This window comes from Ursus maritimus, unplaced genomic scaffold, assembly GCF_017311325.1.
Source record: "Ursus maritimus isolate PB19 unplaced genomic scaffold, ASM1731132v1 scaffold_21, whole genome shotgun sequence".
Classification (NCBI taxonomy): Eukaryota; Metazoa; Chordata; class Mammalia; order Carnivora; family Ursidae; genus Ursus; species Ursus maritimus.
In genome coordinates this window covers 44514330-44536202 of record NW_024424564.1, presented here as the reverse complement: position 1 = coordinate 44536202, position 21873 = coordinate 44514330, and the positions used below count along the sequence as shown (strand labels likewise).

The 21873-nt window shown below is 49.7% G+C and overlaps 1 long non-coding RNA gene across 2 annotated transcripts in view; it reads left to right on the top strand.

Annotated features, from left to right (window-relative positions):
* LOC103676445 overlaps nucleotides 1-14448 on the top strand; it is a 172555-nt gene extending 158107 nt beyond the window's left edge. For both annotated transcript variants that reach the window (XR_572128.2, XR_572127.2), the window contains exon 3: nucleotides 14205-14448. This is a non-coding gene — a long non-coding RNA (uncharacterized LOC103676445). The remainder of the gene's footprint in view (nucleotides 1-14204) is intronic.
* Nucleotides 14449-21873: the final 7425 nt, after the last annotated feature.

Genomic DNA, 21873 nt, shown 5'->3' with positions numbered 1-21873 from the left:
GCTCGTTGCTCTGCATTCGGCTTCCTTCCATCCTCCCATGAGCTCCCAGGCCCAGTGTTCAGCACACTCTGCCCGGCAGGAGAGGAGGGGAGCCATGATGCTGCCACAGAGGCAGGACACCTCTGCCCTGAGTTGATATTTGGCTGATCTGGGCTTGTCACTGGCTTTCAAGGTTTCTCAAGCCACTAAGAAAAGCTGCCTGACTCCATAGTCTTTCTAATTTTTATCTCCCCTAGGCTGGTCAAGGGCCACAGCCGCCAAATAGCTCAGAGTCTCGCTGTCCCTCTGTGTCTTGTCCTGGTCCACCACAGGTGAGGTCTGAGGAACCATCATGCCGAATTCTAGGGGTTCTCTACAGTTCCGGAATGTCATCCTGAGGCTTGCCTTCTAGGGCCACTTGCAGCCCCCCATGTCTTTGCCTGTGTTCCTGCAAAGATTTATGTGTGGGTAACTTATTTGGGAATGTGATCCAGGAAGGAGGAGTGAGAATTTGGGGGAATAAACACAGGAAAGAAAGAAAGCCAACATAAGGACCTGTTATCCTTTAGATAAGAGTTTGGCCACCTTAAGGAGGACTAGAATATTGGTCCCAGAGTACCTTCTAGAGCCTTCTGGGTTAGGTTCAGAGCTGTCTGCTCAACGAAGTAAAGAGGGAAGTATCTAGCCACCAGTCCTGTTTCCCATTGGCCAAGAATCATACAATAGGGTGTCAGCTGCCCTGCACGTTCAGTATGCTTGGTGGCCCATGCCAAGTGGGTGTCCCCCAGGCACCTGGGGACAGGAAGTGGGAAAGGCATCGTCAGTGGTACGCTCATAAAACTGGTCAAGGCTGCAAGGCCCTGCTTCCCACAGTAGTGACTGGAGTAAGAGATGAGGCAGAGAAGATTGGAAATGTGCCCAAGTGGTGGCCGATGCGGAAAGTGCTTTGCAAAGTGCCTGGTACAAAGTTAGAGCACAATTTAAAAGGCAGCTATGATTTTGTATCCCCAGTAACTTGCATTCACTAAATAATGGATGAATGAATGGAAAGAACAAGTATCTGGGCTTTAGTAAGTGGGCCTCATGCATAATTAAATGGCTCAGCTCACATGCCAGTGATACGTGAGCACGAGACCTCTGACGGGCCTCTGTCCGCATTCTACAAAGATGTCTGTGCTCGGCCAACAGGACCTCAAACTTGTGCTTGAGAAGAAAGTTCTGGCCCGTGGCTAGATGGGGTGATGGGGACAGAGAGAAGGAGGGCAGTCCCCGAGGAGCACAGCTGAATAAACTCAGGTGGCTGGAGTAGCCAGCCTAGTGATCACGTCTGAGCCTCCACTGCCCGGGTTTGAACCAGATTCTATCACGTATTAACACGTGTGTGTGTGTACGACGCCTGCTTCTGGGAAGATTGCATAGACATAATTTTCCCTATTCCTCCTGCTAAGCACAACAGAAGACTCTGGACATTAGAGAGAAAACAAACATAACAAGATCCAGGAAGGTGGAGAGAAGAAGGTAGACTGGCTGGGGCTTTGGAAACAGTATGGTGGGGAGAGCATCAACTTGGGTTCTGGGACCCAGTGACGATATCATTCAGAAATGAAGACATTCTCAAGACATTCTCAGGTGAATGAAAATGGAGAGAATTTGTCACCAACAGACCCACCCTAAAGGAGGGATAAAGAAAGTTCTCTAAACAGTGTTAAGGTGGGGTTATGGATTGAGGGAAGTGGGTATGGTACAAAAGGGCAACATGAGGGATCCTTGTGGTGGTGGAAAGTTCTAGGTGCTTGGTTGTGATATTATTTTGCAAGAAGTTACCATTGAGGGAACAGGACAAAGGGTATACAGGATCTCTGTTATTTCTTAGAGCTGCATGTGAAGCAAATTTCTCAAAATAGAAAGTTCAGTTAAGAATGTGTGACCTTGGGGGCACCTGGGTGGCTCAGTTGGTGAAGCATATGCCTTCGGCTCATGTCATGATCCCAGGGTCCTGGGATTGAGCCCCACGTCATGCTCCCTGCTCAATGGGGAGTCTGCTTCTCCCTCTGCCTCTGCCTTTACCCCCGGTCATGCTCTCTTGCTCTGTCTCTTTCTCTCGAATAATAAATAAATAAAATCTTAAAAAAAAAAAGAATGCATGACCTTGGGCAAGTCAGTTCTCCCAGCCTGTTTTCCCTGTCTGTGACATGGCGACAACAGGAGGCTCCCCAAATGTAAAATAGAATCTCCAGAGTGTTCTTGGGGGGGGTAAGTAAATGAAATAAAACGGGACAGTTACCCAGAACAGCACCTGACCCAGGGTGACGCTTGTTATATGTTAGTAATAATTACTATGAACAGTGAAAAGGACCACTTTGCACTGGTTAGCATGTTACGCCCTTCACATAGCTTTTCTCACTTAACCCTCCTGACATCCCTGCGGGGCAGATGCCACCAGGATGGCCATTTCATAGTCAAGGACTTTGTTCCACAAGTGCCCAGGGTCGCATAGCTGGTGGGAGGCACGTGCATTGCTTGAACCCAGGCCTTCCCTACTCCTTCTGCCCAGGCTCTGACCCCTTGTGCCACGCAGCCCAGATATTGCTTCTTCCTCCAAGAAGGAGTTATTTTTGTTATTGGTGTCCTTCTTCCCTGGAGTAGTGATCACAAGGGTCTCTGGAGTGTGCCTTTGACAGGGAGAGGCCATGCCCTGTGCCCCTGTCCTGCCCCACCGGCCAGCCAGAACCCACAGTGGGGAGTAGGTGGGGGTGGTTTGAAAGTGTTCAAGACAAGCAGGCAGGCTGAGGTCCCAGGGCCTCTGACAAGGCTGTTAATAGAGTAAGGAAAGTTGGTTGGCCAAGGCCAGAAAAGTTGCCCCGGGGGCTTAGGAGCATGTGAGCCAGAAAGACACACCAGTGTTCAGCTCCACATGTCCCTCCCTGCTGACGCTGTGACCTTGAGCAAGTACCCTAACCTCCCGGAGGCTCAGTCAACTCCACTGGGAACACAGAGCCTGTGCTGGTCTCTGCCCTGAATACCAGAGGAGGTACTGGCAGTAAGCACACTGCACCATGGCCGGTACACAGTTGACGCTTAATAAATGTTCTCTCCTACTGTTCTCCTTAGGTGGCTGATGGAGGGGGGCTGAACCTCACTGACAGGGTCAGAGAGCCCGGATGACTCTGTGGTTTGGGAGAGCAAAGACCATGTGGGCTGAAGGTTTCCTGGTTCGGAAGGAAGCCTCTTTCCGCTGGGTGGCGGGTACAGAGCGGTGGAGGAGGGAGTGGCGAGGTGAGCTGTCCAGAAGGGTCCCTCTCCCCAGATTTTGGGGAAGGAGGCTCAAGCCAAGGTCTTTTTTAGAAAGCCAGCTACGTGGCTTAGGGAATGAAGATCTCATAACAACAGCAATAATAATAAAAATAGCAACCATAAGGCAGATACTTAGCATGATAGCAGGCTAGTTTATCAGCAGAGCACTCAGCAGGCATTAACTAATTAAAACTCCTCCAAGGTAAGCAGTTATTGATTTGTGAGGACAGATGAAAAGAAGTCCAGGTGGAGGGACTCCCCTCAGCCAGGCTGAACAATGAGCCAATCTAGGCCACGAGTTCCTTGTCTTACGATGGCTTCGTTCCCAGGGTCTGGGGGCACTGCCTCAGGGGATTCAGGGGGCTGAGCCCCCTCAAAGGCCTTGGATCCTCTGCTCCAAAGATTGTCTTGGACTGCAGAGAGGAGATGGCCATCCTTACCCTGCAGAGAAGGGGCAGAGAGAAACAGGTGCCATGGGACCAGCCACAGTGACAATATTATGACCTACTGGCACTTACTATGGCCAGGCAGTGTCCTAATTTTTACTGATATTATCTCACTGTTTGTTAACAACACCTCTGTGAGGTACATATCATTATGTACCCATTTTATAGGTAGAGAAATTGAGGTTGTGAGAGACAAAGTCCTTTCCCCCCAGTCCCATAGCTGGTAAGGGAAGGGCCTTGTCTCAGGATTTCTGGAAGGTTTTGCATGTTCATGCAAAGCATCTTGATCCCCCCCTTTTTTTTTTTTTTAAGATTTTATTTATTTATTTGACAGAGGGAGAGGGAGATAGAGAGAGCATTAGCAGGGGGAGTGGTAGGCAGAGGGAAGAGGGAGAAGCAGGTTCCCCGCTAAGCAGAGAGCCCGATGCGGGGCTCAATCCCAGGACTTAACTGACTGAGCCACCCAGGCACCTTGCAAAGCATCTTGATCCTTAAGATGAACCCCTGCCCTAGGGACCTGTGTTCATCTTACAGATGGGGAAACTGAGGCCCACAAGGAGTAGGGTATCACTGATAGGCAGCGGGGCCAGGACGCAGGGCAGGTCTGCCTGTTTCCAAGGCCACTCCTCTTTTTCCTCCTGGACCCTGAGACGGGGGCAAAGAGGAGCTCTAACTGGAAGAGGAAGTTTCGACATTGACTCTGATGTGGAGAGCTTGTGACCTTTGCTCAGTGCACTTGTGCTGGGACCAAAGCCACAGATGCAATTCCCTAGTGGGCCTGGGAGCTCTGGCCTCTGCCCTGGCCTCATCTGTGTCCCAGGAAGGTAATTCCAGCTCTATAAAGTGATTTCACATCCCTTTGCTCAACTCTGCCCAGGAGGCAGGACAAGGAAACAAGTGCCTGTCCCCAGGGCAGAGCCACTCCTGAACTTAGCATCTGATGTCTCTCCACGGCCTGGACCCACTTAATGGGTGCCTGGGCCTCCACCGTTGGAGGAAAGCAGCTGAACGCCTCCCGTTGCTTCATACCGCGGTAGGCACTTGTACTCACTACCAGGACGACGCCACCTCTCAGTGTCCTCAGTGTCGGGGAAAGAGGGAGTCACCCAAAGACCCCCAGCTAGCAGGCAAGTAAGCCGGCTTTGGATGCAGGCACTCCTGCTCCCAGCCCACACGTTTAACTGCCACGCTTACCCGCCTGCCCTGGAAAGGGGCGTGCACAGTGTACCACTGATCATAAAAGCTGACATTTCTGAATGCTTATTGTATGGCCTGCAGGGCCTTTTTCTGTAATCCCCACAGTAATCGTCTGCGGGAGGAGTCACTGTGGCCATTTCACAGACGAAGTGTTCAAGAGAAGCGAGTGAATAGCTTTCCTGGTGAGCCGGGAAGCAGGACTTGGGACTGGGGTCCATCTGACTCCAAAACCCAGCTGGACTCATCATGCTGAGACTTATTTTAAGTTCGTTCCTCATACTCAGATGCCTCCTGGCGTCACCTCTCCGCAGCTGCCCAGTTTCTGTCCTGCTGCTCAGGCTTCAAAGTCAAGTTTCCTCACTGGAAGCAGGGCATCATTATGGCTCAGCAGTCGAATGACCTGGGCATCAAGCTCTATGAGAGCTTTTCCAGGAGGTTCTCACGTGCAGCCCGGGTTGAGGACCATGGTCTAAAGGAAAAGGCACAGAATCGAGATCTCAGCCCTGAACTGATCTCACAAAATCCTCTGGTTCGGTGTCCTGTCTTTACCCTATTCACACTGGAGTCCAGAAAGCTGAGGTGATGGGATGAAGAGGGCCAGCAAGTCGGGCTGGGAGTGGAGGCTGGAGCCAGAGCTCCTGAACCCAGAGCAGGGCCTGTTCCTCACTGCTGCCCACCTCCGAGGCTGTAGTCTTGAACGTGGACTATCTCTGGCTGCTCGCTGGTCCCCAGTCCTAGAGCCTTGTTCCTCCGACCCCTGGGCAGCTTCCTTCTGGTCAGTCACAAGTCAGGGCCTCCAAAGACTTTGTATCCAAGGAGTGGTAGACATTACACAGAAAGAGGCCTAGGGAGGAACAGTTGTTGTGGAATGGGAGGGCCGTACTGTCCCCCAAACACACTAGTGTCCTCCACCTCCCAACCTTTGTGCCTGGGAGTGAGATGCAGGAGGAAGGCAGATGGGCCAGGATAGCATCTTTACTACTGATTGAGCTGAGCTTGGAGGATGTGGCTTCATTCCAGAGGCCAGAGTCTGACAGCCTGCCCCTCACGCTCACTCCTTCCCCGCATCCCTCCATGGACAGGGCTCCCCAGGGAAGAGCAAGAGGGGGGCTCATGCCGCCCATGAAAGTGTGGCTCTCAGGAGCCTGGAAAGAAAAAAGGGCGGGACTGCACAGGCCTGGCTCCCCTTCCAAGCTCCCTAGGGCACAGGCGTGAGGGTTGGGGGGATAGTGGGGTGCTGATACCTGGCCCTCCTGTGGAGAGCAGGGGTGGTGAGGCTTCCTTTCATTATCAGAGGATGTGGGGGTGTTTTATGAACACCTGTGTGATACAAGAATGTGTCTGCAAATTGGGTGGTGATACTTGCTGCCCCAGGACAGCTGAGGGGGCCATGAGGCCAACCCCATTCTGCTAAAATATGCTGCCCCATAGACACCAGTTTGTGAGAAGAACGGTGGTGTCAGAGCTCTGGACCCGAGTTCTCGTCCTGGCTGGGCTCTGTGTGTGTGGGCTTGGACATGCCCCCTCTCTGGGCCTCAGGCCCATCCTCTGTAGAGGGAAGATCGTCTTACAACCTGGCTCATTTCTCAGTGTCGTTCGAGGTCACGGGGAACACCGGGCAGGAAGATGCCAGCGGCTGCCTAGATGCTCAGGCAGGATTTGGGGCCGCTGCTTCAAGGTCAGGGCTCCTCTGGGCCTTGCTGGGGGCGAGCCTGGGCTGGGGGCCTGTCCTCCCTGGGACCGTGGACGGTTCCTGCTGGAGCAGCCCTGGGATGCCTCCTAGCTGGGCCCGCACCACTTTATAAAGCCCGGGGGGTGCTCTCCCCCACAGCTACGCCCTGGGCACATGCTTTCACCCTGCAGCCATAAAGTGGGATCAAGGAAGAATTTACGATCGAGGCTGTAAAGTCATAACAGCAAAGAGGCTATCTCATTGGGTTCAGGTGGAGGTGAGAAGGTTCAGAAGTTCAAGACCTCCAGGCAATTCCTGGCAGCTGAGGACCCTCCCTGGGCACTGGACCAGCTGATGTTCCCCGCTGCAGAGGCTTCTCCCCACCTGAACGAGGGGGCCCACTCTCGACCGTTCCCAGCTTGGACTCATGAACACCTGTGGGCTTGGGGAGTTTCCTCAAGACAGGGCACTGGGGGTGGGGCACCCTCTTCCTGGGATCTCACCTCTGTGCCACCTGCAGACTATGTCTTCCCTGGCTCCTGCCCCTCTCTGAGCACAAAAAAAGGAGGGGAAGACCATGGCCAGAGAAGTCAACCGAGCCCTCTGCGTGGGGTCCGACGGGCCTGGGTTCATGTCCTGGCTCCCACTTCCTGGCTGTGTGAACTTGGGCAAGTCTCTGTTCCTCTCTGGGCCCGATTCCTCATCTGTTCACCTCCCGTAATTGAGATCACAGCCTGGCACATAGCTGTGTAATGGAAGGAGCTGCCCCGCTCCCCTTTGCCGTCCTTCTCATCGCACTTGTGGGGTCCTCCACCCTCCCAGGACTCAGACAAGTGGATCGGAAGGGCCACTGGAATTATCCCAGGAGAGATGTGTGGGGTGGAGACAGGCGCTCCGGCCTCTGGTGCCAAAGGAATGGGTTCCGGTCCCAGTCTCGACACTTCTTCCTGGCTCTGTGACATCAAGCAAGTTGCTTCATTTCCCTGAGTCCAAGTGTCTACCTTTGTGGGGGGCAGGTCTTGGTACCAGTGTTCTGGGGCTGTTCCCCGGGACACCCCACTGGCTGCTGCCCCTGTCCTAGAGGAGGTCTTTGAAAAGTACATAGGAGGCTGAGGCCCGGAAATGGTGTGGGGACTCTCCCAACATCACCTAGCTAGGAGTTCGGTCTGAAGGAGGAAGATGCTTGCTGTGTGTCCTCATGGGGGTTACCCTGGTTTTAAGAGAATCACACGTCCACGGCAGGACAGACTTGGTGGGGTGGTCGAAAAAAGTGTCCAGTCACAGAGATGTTTGTGTTCAAATCCTCTTTATCACCACCGAAGTCCAGCAGTATTTTGGGGTCCCTTTAGGGCAGGGGTTAGCAAATGATGGGCTGGGGGACAAATATGCCTGGTCTTGGAAGTGACATTTTCTGGAGCACAGCCACACCCGTTCATTTAGGCCCCGGCTCCTTTTGAGCTCCAACAACAGAGTTAAGTCCTTGCTACAGAGACCCTAAGGCCCGTAAAGCCCCTTTATAGAAAATGTTTGCCACCCCTGCCCTGGCAGCTGGCGGGGGCTGCTGAGACTGGGATCTGCACTCGACTCCGCGGACCCCTTTCATTTTACAGGCGAGGAAGCTGAGGGCCAGTGACTTGCCTGTGGCCACATGCCCCTGGATGGCTTCTTAGGGTCAGGGCACAACGTGGCTAGCTCAGGACTGTTCTCACCCAGGGGTCACACCAGAGAGCGGGAAATGGTCCTGCCAGCCCTGCCCACCAGGCGTGAGGTGCTCTGTGGTTGGTACTGCACGTTCCGATCCCCTGTTGGTTTCCTCCAAGCCTTACAGCAACCCTCCGGGCAAGTATGTGTGTCAGGAAATGCTGAATGAATGAATGTGTAAGGGCATCCCCGCTGCATGGCTCAAGTCCCACGGCTGGTACTGGCAGGTTTGGAACTCAGAGCCCTGCCTGCTGCTTTCTGGCTTCTCCGTTGGGCTCAGAGACCTCAGGGTCCCTCTGCCCCGGAGACACAGGTCAGGGCTGGTGGAGCCTGTGCTAGGGAGTGAGTGCTCTGGACCCCGGTCTGCACTATGATCCTGCACCCCAAGCTCTGGAGGTCACAGAACTCTTCATTTTTTTTTTATTATGTTATGTTAGTCACCATACAGTACATCATTAGTTTTTGATGTAGTGTTCCATGATTCATTGTTTGCGTATAACACCCAGTGCTCCATGCAATACAGATCTCTTGAAAGACACCTCCTTGCGTGAGTCATTTGAGAGCATTTTCCTGTCCTAAAAGAAGGTGTGTTGGTGACAGGCCCGCATTGGCTGTGTGAGCCTGGGGCTTCAGGAGAGGATTCTTACTCCTTCCTCTCATTCCCACCAAACCTGGGAAGCTGCTTGTCCCGCTGCCCCCGCCCCCTCAAGGGAGAGCTCCCAGATGCTTTTTGCAGAGAGCCCAGCTCAGGTCAGCAAAAGGGGGCCAGGACCCAGCTGGAGTGAGGACCTGTTTCTTTGCTCTTCCCATGAGATCTGGGGATTGCAGCATGGGGCAGGAGAGGGCAAATGCTGGGCAGCCAGACGGCCCCGGATTTGAATTCTGAAATTGTCCCTAGCTGTGTGGTTTAGAGCCTGTTCTAAGACCCTCTGGGCATTCCTTCCTTCGTTTATAACTGAGGTCGATGAGGATTACCGCAAGCATGCAACTCACGTGTGCTGGAGTTTCTTCCACATGCCAGCAGCTGCTATGGGAATTAGATACCCTGATTCCCCCAAGGGGTCTGGGCCCAGCCAGCCCTCCTTTGGCAGCTACCGGTGTCCTGGTTCTTGTTCTTGTCCCCGGTCCTGGCTTCTCGACCTTCCTCTCCTCTGGGGCCATAAGCATGGGCTGGCTCTTCATACAGAGTCCTGAGAGGGCCCCGAGGGAGAACGGCACTCAGCAGCGTGGGGTGGAGATTGGCTCCCTGTGACACTTCTGCCTTGGTCTTGCCAGAGGCTTCCAGCCCCATTGGATCGCCCTGAACCCCAGTGCCAGTCATCGCCCCTTTGCACGTTCACCTTTGCACACGTGGCGGTGAAAGAACCGATGGAACCGTGTGGGAAGCAGCTTCCCACGTGACTCCTGCTGGAAAGGGAGCTCAGAGAGCCCAGTGGTGTCCATCTTGTCTGCTGCTGAACCCCCAGCCCCAGTGGAGCTCTGGGGACACAGCAGGTGCTGAGTGAATGGTGAAGGGAAGGAGGAGTCTTCTCTCCCCTCAAGGTCTTCCAGCTGGACTGAGAGTAAAATGGACAAGAGACAGATTCACAGGAGAAAAAGCCAGGGTTTTATTACAGGCACAGGGAGGCCCAATAATGAAATTGAGACCGAAAGAAAGGACCAAGGCAGGCGGTTTATTTACTTTTTAGACAAAGAGACAATACATCTGGGAGGAAGTCACAGGTCAAAGAACACGTAACTTTAATAAAGAGGCTCAATTAGTGAGGAATTCTGAACAGCATTTGGGCTGGGGTAGTACGTTAGTAAAAGGAACCAGGGGTGTTTCTACAGCCTTCTCGGCTCTCCATTTCTCATCTCTGGAGATGGGGGTGTCTCTCCACCTCTTGCTATCTCTGCCTTTCATGTGGGGGATTTGTTTCCTGCTTCCAGGGGGGTGGAGGAGGGTCTGAGTGTCCTTCCTGCACAAATCCTCTCTTGAGTGACTTTTATTTAAAAGAATCAATATGCCATCGGCGCCAGGGTGGCTCAGTCGGTCAAACGTCTGCCTTCTGCTGTCATGATCTCAGGGTCCTGGGATCGAGCCCCGCACTGGGCTCCCTGCTTCAGCAGGAAGTCTGCTTCTCCCTCTGCCCCTCTCCCTCCCCCTGCTCATACTCTCTCTCTCAAATAAATAAACAAAATCTGTAAACTAAATAAAAGAATCAATATGCCATAGTGGCAGATTTTGGGGGCGGCCAGCCCTCGGCCCCTACAATGAATAAACCTCTCATTCCTGAGGGTCACTTGCAAGTTGAAACTGAACTTTGCTTTGGAGCTGTAAATGCCATTTCAAAGATCACATGCTGGATAAGAAAACAACTTTGTCCCCCGCCCAGTGTCATCCGTTGCATTGTTGTGAAATTTTCAAGGAAAGACTCAAGCCCAGTCAGGGGCCCTGGGATTTCACACTCAAGTGCTTCTTGACAATTTGTTCCAGTCCAGGGTCAGGGGCCGTCTGCCCACCAGCCTTCTTTTCCTGCCTTGGGGTTTTGTTCATGCTGACCCCCCTGCTGGAAAGCCAGACCTCCATTTCTCTCCGTCTCTGTCTCTGTCTCTCTCAGCAGCTAGGAACCTATCCCACCTGCATGAAACCTTTTCAGGCCTCTCAAAGCATATGTTCATCTCTCATCCTTTACTGAAGTCCTTTGGCAGAATTACTTCTGCCACACTTTTATTTATTTTTATTTTTTTGAAGATTTCTTTATTTATTTGAGAGAGAGACAGAGAAAGTGAGTGTGGGAGGAGGGGCAGAGAGAGAGGGAGAGAGAATCCCAAGCAGACTCCCTGCCCAACACAGGGGTCGATCCCAGGACCCTGAGATCATGACCTGAGCTGAAACCGAGAGTTGGCTGCTTATCCGACTGAGCCACTCGGGTGCCCCTGCCACACTTTTAGACCCTTACCTTGGGATTTAATTGTTTGATCGCCTGTTTCCTCAACCAGGTGCCACATTTCCTGAAGGCCATGTGTCACACCTTCTAATCTCAGAGTGTGGCACGGGGCGGGGCACACGGGAGCTCAGCATGAGGACCTCAGCACTAGCACACCAACACTCACTGTGTGCCCAGGACCATGCCAGGTTGCCTTGTACATTGCCTTATGGGGGCCCACAGCTTTCTTATCACCCCCATTTTGTAGGTGAGGACATTTACAGAAGCTTGCACAGCTGGGAGGTGGTGGTCGAGCAGGACTTCCAGGGTCTGGCACAGCGTGTCACGCTCCATGGGTTCACACCCACAGGGATCAGCGAGATGAGGCTTGTCCTCTAGTTTCTTCATTTCTTGGACTATGGCCACTTTGACAAGAGGTAATTATGTGAGGGGACAGAGGTGTTAAGTAAGCATCTGCTGGAAAGAGCTAGGGCTTTGGAGACAAGAGGTCCCAGGCTCCAGAGCTGGCTTCGCTGTTTCTGTCCTTTGACCGCAGGCATGCTGTTTTTCCTCTTGAGAGCTCCGTCCCTCTTCTGCAGAGTGAAGTCAGCAGCAGCAACCCCGCAGGGCCGTGGAGAGGACCACGGTGCCATGCTCTGTGGGAGGCGGTGCACATGGTGCCTGGCCCGCTGGGACCACCCAACACGTGGAGATTCCCTCTCTCATCTTCTCCCTTTCAGTGCTTAAATTCCGCTGAAGTCTTCATCTGATTTCGATTGTGATCTTTGTAAATTTGGGGATGTAAACAAATCTCGACTCCTAACTTAAAACAAATGTCCCACAGTGGTTTGTTTGTTTTTAATTAATTAATTAATTTTTAAAGATTTTATTTGAGAGAGAGAGAGAGCGTGCGCATGTGAACGAGCTGGGGGGAGGGGCAGAGGGAGAGGGAGAAGCAGACTCTCTGCTGAGCGCGGAGCCTAACACAGGCCTTGATCCCAGGATCCTGAGATCATGACCTGAGACGAAGGCAGACAACGCACTGAGCCACCCAGGCACCCCTCCCACAGTGGTTTGTGAATTGGTCCAAGTTATGTTGAAGAGAAACATCTTGTAACATGTCACCCGGACACAGGGTGATGGAATCAGAGAGGTGCAGGTCCCACTCCCAGCCTACATTGACCTTACTTTGACTTTGCAACCACGGGCAGCTCACCAACCCCATGGAGCCCCGGGCTCTTGACATGGGCAATGGAGGTAACAGAACTCATCTCATTGGGCCATTTTTTCCGCCCTCCTTCCTAGCTTTATTGAGATACCCAGAACTTATTCCTCTTCTGGCTAGAAGTTTGTACCCTTTGACCAGCCTCTCCCCATCTCCCTCACCTCCCCTGCCCCTGGCAGCCATCATTCTACTCTGTTTCTCTGAGTCTGGCTTTTTTAGAATCCATAAGAAAGCGACATAGTGTTTGTCTTTCTCTGTCTGACTTACTGCACTTAGCATTCATTCAGTTATTTTAAGAATTAAATGAGATCGTGAAAGTAAAGCAGTTTGCATGATGCCTTACTAAGTACTCACTAAGTGCTAAGAATCATTAGTTTTGATAATAATAGTTATTCCCATTTCATGCTAGTTATATAAAAAATTCTCAAAACTCGAGAGTGAAAAAAAAAACAATTCAATTTGAACATGACTGGCATGGATGAAGACATCTCACCAGAGAGGCTACACAGATGGCAGGCCCAAGGAAAGATATTCAATGTCATTAGCCATTAGGGGAATGCAAACGAAGACCACATTGAAATTTCACTACATACCTATCATAAGGGCTAAAATTAAAAATAGTGACAACACCAAAGGTTGGTGAGGATGTGGAGAAGCTGGATTGCTCATCTGCTGCTGGTGGGAACGTAAAATGGCCCAGCCATTCTGGAAAACAGCTTCGTAGTTTCTTGAAAAACTAAAATGCAGCCCAGCCATTGCATTCCTGGGCATTCCTCCCAGAGAAATGAAGACTTAGGTTCACACAAAATCTGTACTCCAATATTTATAGCATCATTATTCGGAATAGCCACAAAAGGGAGACAACACAAATGTTTTCCAGTGGGTGAACGATCAAGCAAACCATGGTACATCTGTACCACGGAACGGTACGTGGCAACAGAAGGAGCAGATTACCCACAGCTTGGGTGGCTCTCAGAACCATGCTAAGTGAGCAAGGCCAACCCAGCAGGTCCATGCTGTGTGATCCCATTCCTATAAATTATCAAGAGGACAGAATTAGAAACTGGAAAGCAGCTGAGTGGTGGCCGGGGTTAAGTTTGGAGTGAGGGAGGGAGGGAAGGGTATGGCTATAAAAGGGCCACATGAGAGATCCTTGTGCTTTGGGGAATGTTCTATATCTTCGCTGTGTCAATGTCAGTATCCTGGTTGTGATACTATACTCTGGCGTTTCCAGATGTCACCATTGGAAAAACCAGGTAAAGGGTACCTGAGATGGTTCTATGTTATTTCTTACAACTGCATGTGAATATACAAGGATCCCCAAATAGAAAGTTCAGTTAAAAAATGCATAATCTATTCCAAGAATTGTGAGTAGTTTCAAGTGGCTGGAAAGAAATGGTGCGTGGGAGGCTTTACTGGAGGTGAGGCAGGAGAGGTCTCCTGGGGGCAGATCACAAAAGGTTGGGGGGTCTGGACCTTCTGCCTGGATGTCTTGGCAAATGCTGGGGTCACAGAGGCACTGGAAGGTTTTCAGCAAGGGGTGCTTTTGGAGGCTCACTCCAGTAGTGCTGTAGAAAGGTACTGAGTGGATGATTCTGGAAGCTGGGAGACCAACCACAAGGCTGGAGGTGATGAAGTCAGAAGCTGGGTGGGGGGAAGATGGCCAGGAAGGATGGCCTTTTGTGTGGTGTCTAACGGCCTTGTTTTTGAAGACCCCTTCCAGAAATCCCTACTGGTATCCACCTTAGGGAAAAAAGGTTGACAGCCCCTTTCTCTTCCAGGTCATCGGGACTGAGAGAAGAAACCATCTGAATACAGCAGGACGCAGCCCCCCATCAGCTCCAGAGTGCCAGCTCCTCTCCTGGGCCTTTTGGGAGCAGCCGAGGAGATTCAGGTAGCTTTGCCCTCTCCGCTGGGAGTTGGGGGCTGGGGAGGAGCACAGGCTCACCATGCCTAGGCTGTGGGTTGAGGGGCGAGGGAGAGGAGATGATAATTGTCTTCACACATCACCTCTGTGTTGTTGGAATCACTGCAGCAAACATGCATCCTTTTGTCATTAAAAAAAATCAATAAAATAAGTAAAAACGGGGAGAGAAGGACTATATTCTAGTTCTCTTGACACCACCGTGTGCTCCTGAGCAAGGCCCTTGGCCTCTCTGTCTCCCCAACCCCCTGTTGTAAACTAAGAGTTGGCATGAGAGACTTTTCAGGGCAATGATTCCTCACCCTGTTGTCCTCACAGGCTTTTCTGCGTGCTCACTCCCAGGATCCTCCCGGGGGAGGCAGGGATGGTATGCATTGTTGCCTCTGTGCTGCTCCCAGGGGCTCCTGTGCCAGCCTTCCTCACCCCGGCCAGCACGGCAGTAACCCAGTGGGACCCAGAAGGAAGTGTGTCTGTGAGGGAGGTTCCCACCCAGCAAGAGGCAGGGTGCACTTCCTGGACTGTTGGCTGAAGACCCCTGGACATCATGTCCACAGGAAGGGGCTCCTTCTCATGGCAGGGGGCTGTGGGTTCTGTAGCGTTGGTCATGGGCAGCACTGCCCCCCCCCCACTCTGGTTTTGATGTTAGTACCTAAGGCCTTAAAGAGAAGGATTAGCCAATCATCCTTTCTCATTCTACAGATGGGGACACTGAGGCACAGGGCTGAGGGGGCCACTGTCCAAAGGCATCCAGCAGGCAAGGAAAGTTTGGGTTTGAATCCAGAATCTTCCACAGCTAGCCCTGGATCCTCCTTCCTCAGCCCTGGGCTACATCTTCTCAGAGGGCTTTGGAAACATTCTGAAAAATGTGTAGCGGGTGGGTACCTGGAAAGCAAAATTGCTAAGTGGTGCCTCCACATATAATCCGAAACGTGGGACGCCCCTCAAGCCCTCAGTGAGCATCCAGGGGCAAAGCATCCCCCCAGATTTCCCTGGAAGACAGCATGCTTGAAGATCCGGGTCAGGTAATTCTAGGAGAGAAGGTTTCCTTAAAGCTGATGGAACATCTTTAATTCCGTCCTTGAACTCATTGGAGGTGTTTCAGGCACCATCTTCCGCTTCTTTGGAGGGAAATGTGAGCCTGTTAGCAGAAGGCAGTTGGTTCACATCTGGGGGAGCTTGTGAGCTGGGCTCATTGCCGCCGAGGGACTGCAGATGCCGCCTCATCCTGGCTTTGGGGGTAAACCTGCAGTTTATTGGCACGCAAGCTGCAGATAGCCTCCCTCTGATGGGCCCAAGATGTGGGCGCTTTCCCTGCTCCTCAAAAACGTAACCGGGCAGAGCAGGTGTGATTGGGGAAAACGGGTTGCGGAGGCTGATGCTGTGGGCCGGGCGCAAGCGCAGTGAGGCTGCGACTTCTTCCAGCGGCAATGATGAAGTGCAGGCGAGGCGGGCAGGTGCTTGAGAGATGCCGAACCCGAGTCGTCTGCAGAATAAGAGAGTCCCCCCCCCTCCCCGCTGTGGTCTCCAGCGATGAGAGCCCCTGCCAGCGAACAGCGCAGCCCCTAGGGTGGCGGGTCCTGCCCTTTCTGGACCTATCGAATGCTTTGGGGGTCTGGCTAAGCTGTGGGCTCCTTTGCTGAACAATGCTTTGGGAACGAATAAAATACAGAAGAGTTGAAAGGAAATCGATTCTACTGAGGCTCAGCTATCAAGATAGTAAAATGTTAGCGACACCAGAGTACCTACACGGGCTTCTTTACTAACGGGCTCCGTATTTTGAGCTATTGCAACAATGAGAGAGGGCGAGAGAGAGCGCCAGCGCATCTGTGGGGACAAAGTCCCAGGTAGTGTTAATCCCCCACGAATTCGTTGTCTCCCCGTCGCAGTGGTGGGAGATACTACAATGGAGTTAAGAATTCCCTGAAAATACAGGGGAACGTGTCTATAGGGTGTGGGTGTGGAATAGGAAAATAGTCTGCGTCAAAGGCTCCAAAAAGGTTAGTGTTTTGAGTAAACTGACTGCAGTTAAGGTTAAATGGAAATGTATTAAGTACTATCCTTGCTTGCTTTACAAAATCTTTTCTGAATCCTTTAAAAACGTTTTTTGAAAGGTTTTATTTATTTAAATAATCTCTACTCCCAATGTGGGGCTCGAACTCATCGCCCCGAGATCAAGAGTCACGTGCTCTTCAGACTGAGGCAGCTGGGCGCCCCTAAAAAATATTTTAACAGGGTAAAATGTGTGAAATATGTATTTTGTAGTAAAGATAACTTTTTTTTTTCAACGTAGGAGGGAACACAGACTCATTTCTCCCTCTGTCAGGCCACAGCTAGGCTGTAAGGCTTGGTTCTCCTGACCGGGAAATATTATATGCCAGGTCCAAGAAAACCCCCATCAGGGAATCTCGTGAAGGTGAGATGTCCCTCCTTGAGAGTCCTTGGAGAGTCAGTGTGGTGTGGAGTCACAGGCAAGCCCTTTGGAGTATGAAGCTATCCTGCTTCTTCTGGGTGACCATTGACTTTTCCTTGAGCCTCCTTTCCTCCAATCTGTGCCGTGGGGCGTTTAATCTGACCCCACAGGGGTGTGGTGAGGATGAACAGAGTGGGGGCTAAACAAATATGAGTTCCCTTAGGGTCCTCTGGCCTGTGCACAACCTTTGTAACTGTACCCAGCGGTAACCTCTCCTTGGACTGAAAGATTCCTCCCCCCGCTTTCATTCAGGTATAATTCACAATCAAAGATGTATTCGAGGTGTGCAATATGATGGCTTGATAGGCACTCTGAAGTGATTACCACAGTCAAAGTAATTAGTACATCTGTCACCTTTCCCAGTTACTTTTTGGGGGGGGGGGTGGATGCGGTGAGAACACTTAGGATTTACTCTCTTAATACATTTTAAGAATAAAATAGAGTATTATTAGCTATAGTCACCATGCTGTACATTTGATCCCCAGTACTCATTCATCTTATAACTGAACGTTTATACCCTTTGACCAACCCCCTCCCCATTTTTCCTCCCCCCCTTCCCCCCAAGCCCCTGGTAATCATGGTTCTACTCTCTGGTTCAAGAAGTTCAAGGTTTTAGGATTCCACATATAAGTGCGATCGTACAGTATGTATCTTTCTCCATTTGGCTCATTTCATTTAGCGTAATGTTCTCTAGGCTCATCCATGTTGTTGCAAATGGCAGGATTTCCTTCTTTTTATGGCTGAATAATGTTCCATTGTACATATATACCATATTTGCTTTATCCATTTGTCTATAGAGGGACACTCAGGTTGCTTCCATATCTTGGCTATTGTAAACAGTGCTGCGATGAACATGGGAATGCAGATATCTCTTTGAGATACTGACTTCATTTCGCTTGGATATATACCCAATAATGGCATTGCTGGATCACATGGTTCTATTTTTTCCTAAATTTTAAAATGTATTTTTTGTCCCCATGTACTACTTAAATTTTTTTTTAATTACTTAAGTATAGTTGATATACGATGTTATATTAGTTTCAGGTACACAACATAGTGATTTGACAGTTCTATACATTACACAGTGCTGACCACAAGCGTGGTCACCATCTATTGTTACAATATTATTGACCTTTTTCCCTATGTTGTACTTTTAATCTCCGTGACTTATTTTATAATTGGAAGTTTGTTACTTCTTAATCCCCTTCACCTATTTTGCCCATCCCCCATGCCTCCCCCCGGGTAACCACCAGTTTTTACTCTGTATTTATGTCTATTTCTGTTTTTTTTGTTGCTGTTGTTGTTGTTGATTTGTTTTTTAGATTCCATATATCAGTGAAATCATATGGTATTTGTTCTTCTCCGACTGACTTATTTCACTTAGTATAACACCCTCTAGGTCCATCCATGTTGTTCTATTTTTAATTTTTTGAGGAAATTCCATACTGTTTTTCACACTGCCTGCACCAGTTTTCATTCCCATCAACTGTGCACAAGAGATCCCTTTCCTCCACATCCTTGCCAGTGTTTGCTATCTGTTGCCATTTTGATGATAGCTATCCTAGCAGGTGTGAGGTCATATCTCATCGTGGTTTTGATTTGCATTTCCCTGATGATGAGTGATGTTGAGCACATTTTCATGTACTTGGCCATCTGTATGTCTTCTTTGGAAAAATGTCTATTGTCCTTTGCCCATTTTTAACTGGGTTCTTTTTTTGCTATTGAGTTGTAAGAGTTCCTTATATATTTATCAGATACATGGTTTGCAAATATTTTCTTCCATACTTTGCATTTTGTTGATGGTTTCCTCTGCTGTGTGGAAGCTTTTTAGTTTGATGTAATCACTTATTTATTTTTGCTTTTGTTGTCTGTGCTTTTGATGTTATATCCAAATAATTATTGCCAAGACCCACGTCAAGGAGGTTTTTACCCTTTGTTTTCTTCCAGGCGTTTTATGGTTTCAGGTCTTACATGTAAGCCTTTAATCCATTTTGAGTTAATTTTTGTGAGTGGTATGAGATAAGGGCTCAAAGAAAATCCTTTTGCATGCGGAAATGCAATTTTCCCAACATCATTCATTGAAGAGATTATCCTTTCTCTACTGTGTATTCTTTTTTTAAAAAAATTTTTTATTATGTTAGTCACCATATAGTACATCCTTAGTTTTTGATGTAGAGTTCCATGATTCACTGTTTGCGTATAACACCCAGTGCTCCGTGCAATACGTGCCCTCCTTAGTATCTATTGTGTATTCTTGACACCCTGGTAATAGATTAGTTGACTACGTATGTGGGGGTTTCTTTCTGGACTCTATTCTATTGCCTTGGTTGATGCGTCTATTTTTATGCCAGTCCACACTATTTTGATTACGATAGCTTTGTAATACAGTTAAAAATCAGGTCATGTGATGCTTCCAGCTTTGTTCCTCTTTGTCAGGATTGGTCTGGCTGTTTGTGGTCTTTTGTGGTTCTGTACACATTTTGGGATTATTATTTTTTATTTCTGTGAAACATGCCGCTGGAATTTTGATAGGGAGGACTGAAAGACTCTTGATTATCCTCATGCTATAGAGGTGGGTTATATATATATCAATGCCACGTGATTCATATGAGGAATTTCCTACTGAGAATTTGCAAGGTTGTGTAGATGTTCCCAATTGAGAGCTCCGAAAATGGGGGTGAGGGAACACAAAGACCTTAGAGAATATTTTATTTACATCCCCTAGAAACTTTTAATGTAAGCACATGCTAGCTAAGGTGTACTTAGTTAGCACCTACTACGTGCTAGGTGATTCTCGGTGCCTCCGTTCCCCACTGACAAAGAAGGAATAGTAACGGTGTGTACCTCCTAGGGCTGTCAGGAGGGATCAATGAGTAATATTTATAAAGTGCTTCTAATGACACATAGTACTCTACCTTTGCTTCGTAGATAAATATATAGGTACCAACCCATGCAGCCATTTTGCTCACTAGGCTTGCTAACTATGGCTTCCGATTGTCACATAAGGGAACGAAGTCCTGAGCCTAAATTGTTGACATTTGTCAAGGGAGAGAGACCCTGCCATCTCTTTCTACTCAGTCAGAGGCATAGTCATGGATTCCCAGAAACACAAGGGTGCACAGGGTTGTAGGCCACTGGATGCTAGAATATGCCATACCCTTCCGCTCTCATCCACAGTGTTCTCTTACCCCACTCACCAAGCGTCACCACTCTGGCCTTCCTTGCGTCTGTGAACATGCCCAGCCTATTCTCACGGCAGAGCCTGTGGACTTGCTGAATTGTATGCAGGGGACGCTGCCCTGATCTGCTCGGAGCTGGCTTCCTCCCATTGCTTAGGCCTCAGTCCAAGTGTCTTGATCCCATAGAAGCTTCGCTTGCTCACCCTAACTCAGTTAGCCCCTGTCCTGCTACTATCACATCATTCATTTAAAATCTTTATGGTTCTCTGAAATTATTATGTTTATTTTTGTCTGCTCAGTTCTTATCTGTTTGTTTTTCCTCCCCATCAGTATATAAACTCCAATAGAGAAGGGAGTTTAACTTGCTCACTATTGTTTTTCTACCTTCACCTTCAGATAGTGCTTTGAACGATATAGATTCTCAAATATTTACTAATTGACTGAATACCACACTCCCGAGGGCCCATTCAGCTTTGCCTCAGACACACGTGCTGCCATTCTTTCCTGACGCCATGTGCTCTGCTGTCTGTGACTTTGACTGTTAGAAAGTTCCTTCTTTAACTGAATTGGTTCTGCCCCTTTGTTACCCACAGAATAAATCTCTTCCTGTTACCTTAGGACATGAGCTTTAGTTGGTAGCCCCATTTTTGGTTTGTCAAAAGCTTCTCTTTGTCCTTCCTTTTCTCCCTTCACATGGCCTTTCAGGTAAGACATAAAAATGGAGGTTGTGCCCCGCCCCCCCTTTATCTTCCAAAAGTATCTGCTGATGGCTGACAGCCAACTGCTCAGTGCAATGACCTGTCCTAACCAGGGGCGTGTAGTGTCATGGAGCAGAAACCCATTTAGTCTTTCAGCCCAAGAATGAGAAGGAAACTTGGACAAATTGGTTCATGTTTCTAGAGGTTTATTGTGCCATTAATAGATTTCCTGTGGGAGTGAAAAGGTTCAGTGGTCAAAGTCTGAGACACACAGACTTTTACTGAGTTCAGCTTTCCTGTAAATCCTGGTTTATTTTCTGTAGATCTTCCAGAACCTTGAGATGCCATGGGCTCTCTAATTCTCTCTGAGGGACCCAGGTTACAGATTTCCCAAGTGGACTCACCCTCGGAATGCTCTTTATCCAACACCTACGAACATCTAATGAACCATAAATGTATATAGGGTTTCTAATTTGGGAGATAATTTACTAGATGTTTCTTTAGTCTTTCTGGTCCTGAGATTTCATGATTCTGGAGAGGAGCCAGCTAGGGATAGAACTTTTTTCTCCTACTAAATCCACAAGGAGAGGGCTGCCTCGTCCCCATCTGATAAAGGCACAGGCACACCGATGGGGCGTTCACATCTTTTTCTTTTCCCATCACCATGGGCAGCCATTTTCCTTGTCTTCTCTTGTCTCTCCCCATCCCCCAACCAGGTTCTTAGTTTATGACCCCCTTCAAATAACATCTCAGGATTCTTGGGGAGATAAGAATCACCAGGTAATTGTTTGGGAGCTGTAAAATGACTTAAATTGGTTAGGATTCTAATTACCACAAAATGACTTTATTGCCTCCTGGCGATAACAGGGCTGTAACCTACCCCCCCTTGGGAGTACAGGTCCCCACCCCCAGGGTCACACAGCGGTCAGGGCCCTGGCAGCTGGGGAAGAGGAGAGAGGCCTTCTTCTCCCAAACCCCCACACTCTGACAGTGCCGGGGAGCAGCCCAGGCTGGTGGAAGTAGCCCCATTGGGACCGCATCGGCTCCTCCTCTCCTTCTGTCACTCTGTCGACTTCCCGGGGATCTTGGCAGGTGGCCAGTGGCAGGAGCCACTCTCTGAGTCTATCTACTTATCTGCAAACACTGCTCTTCTACTCCATATGGAGTCGTGGAGGCTAG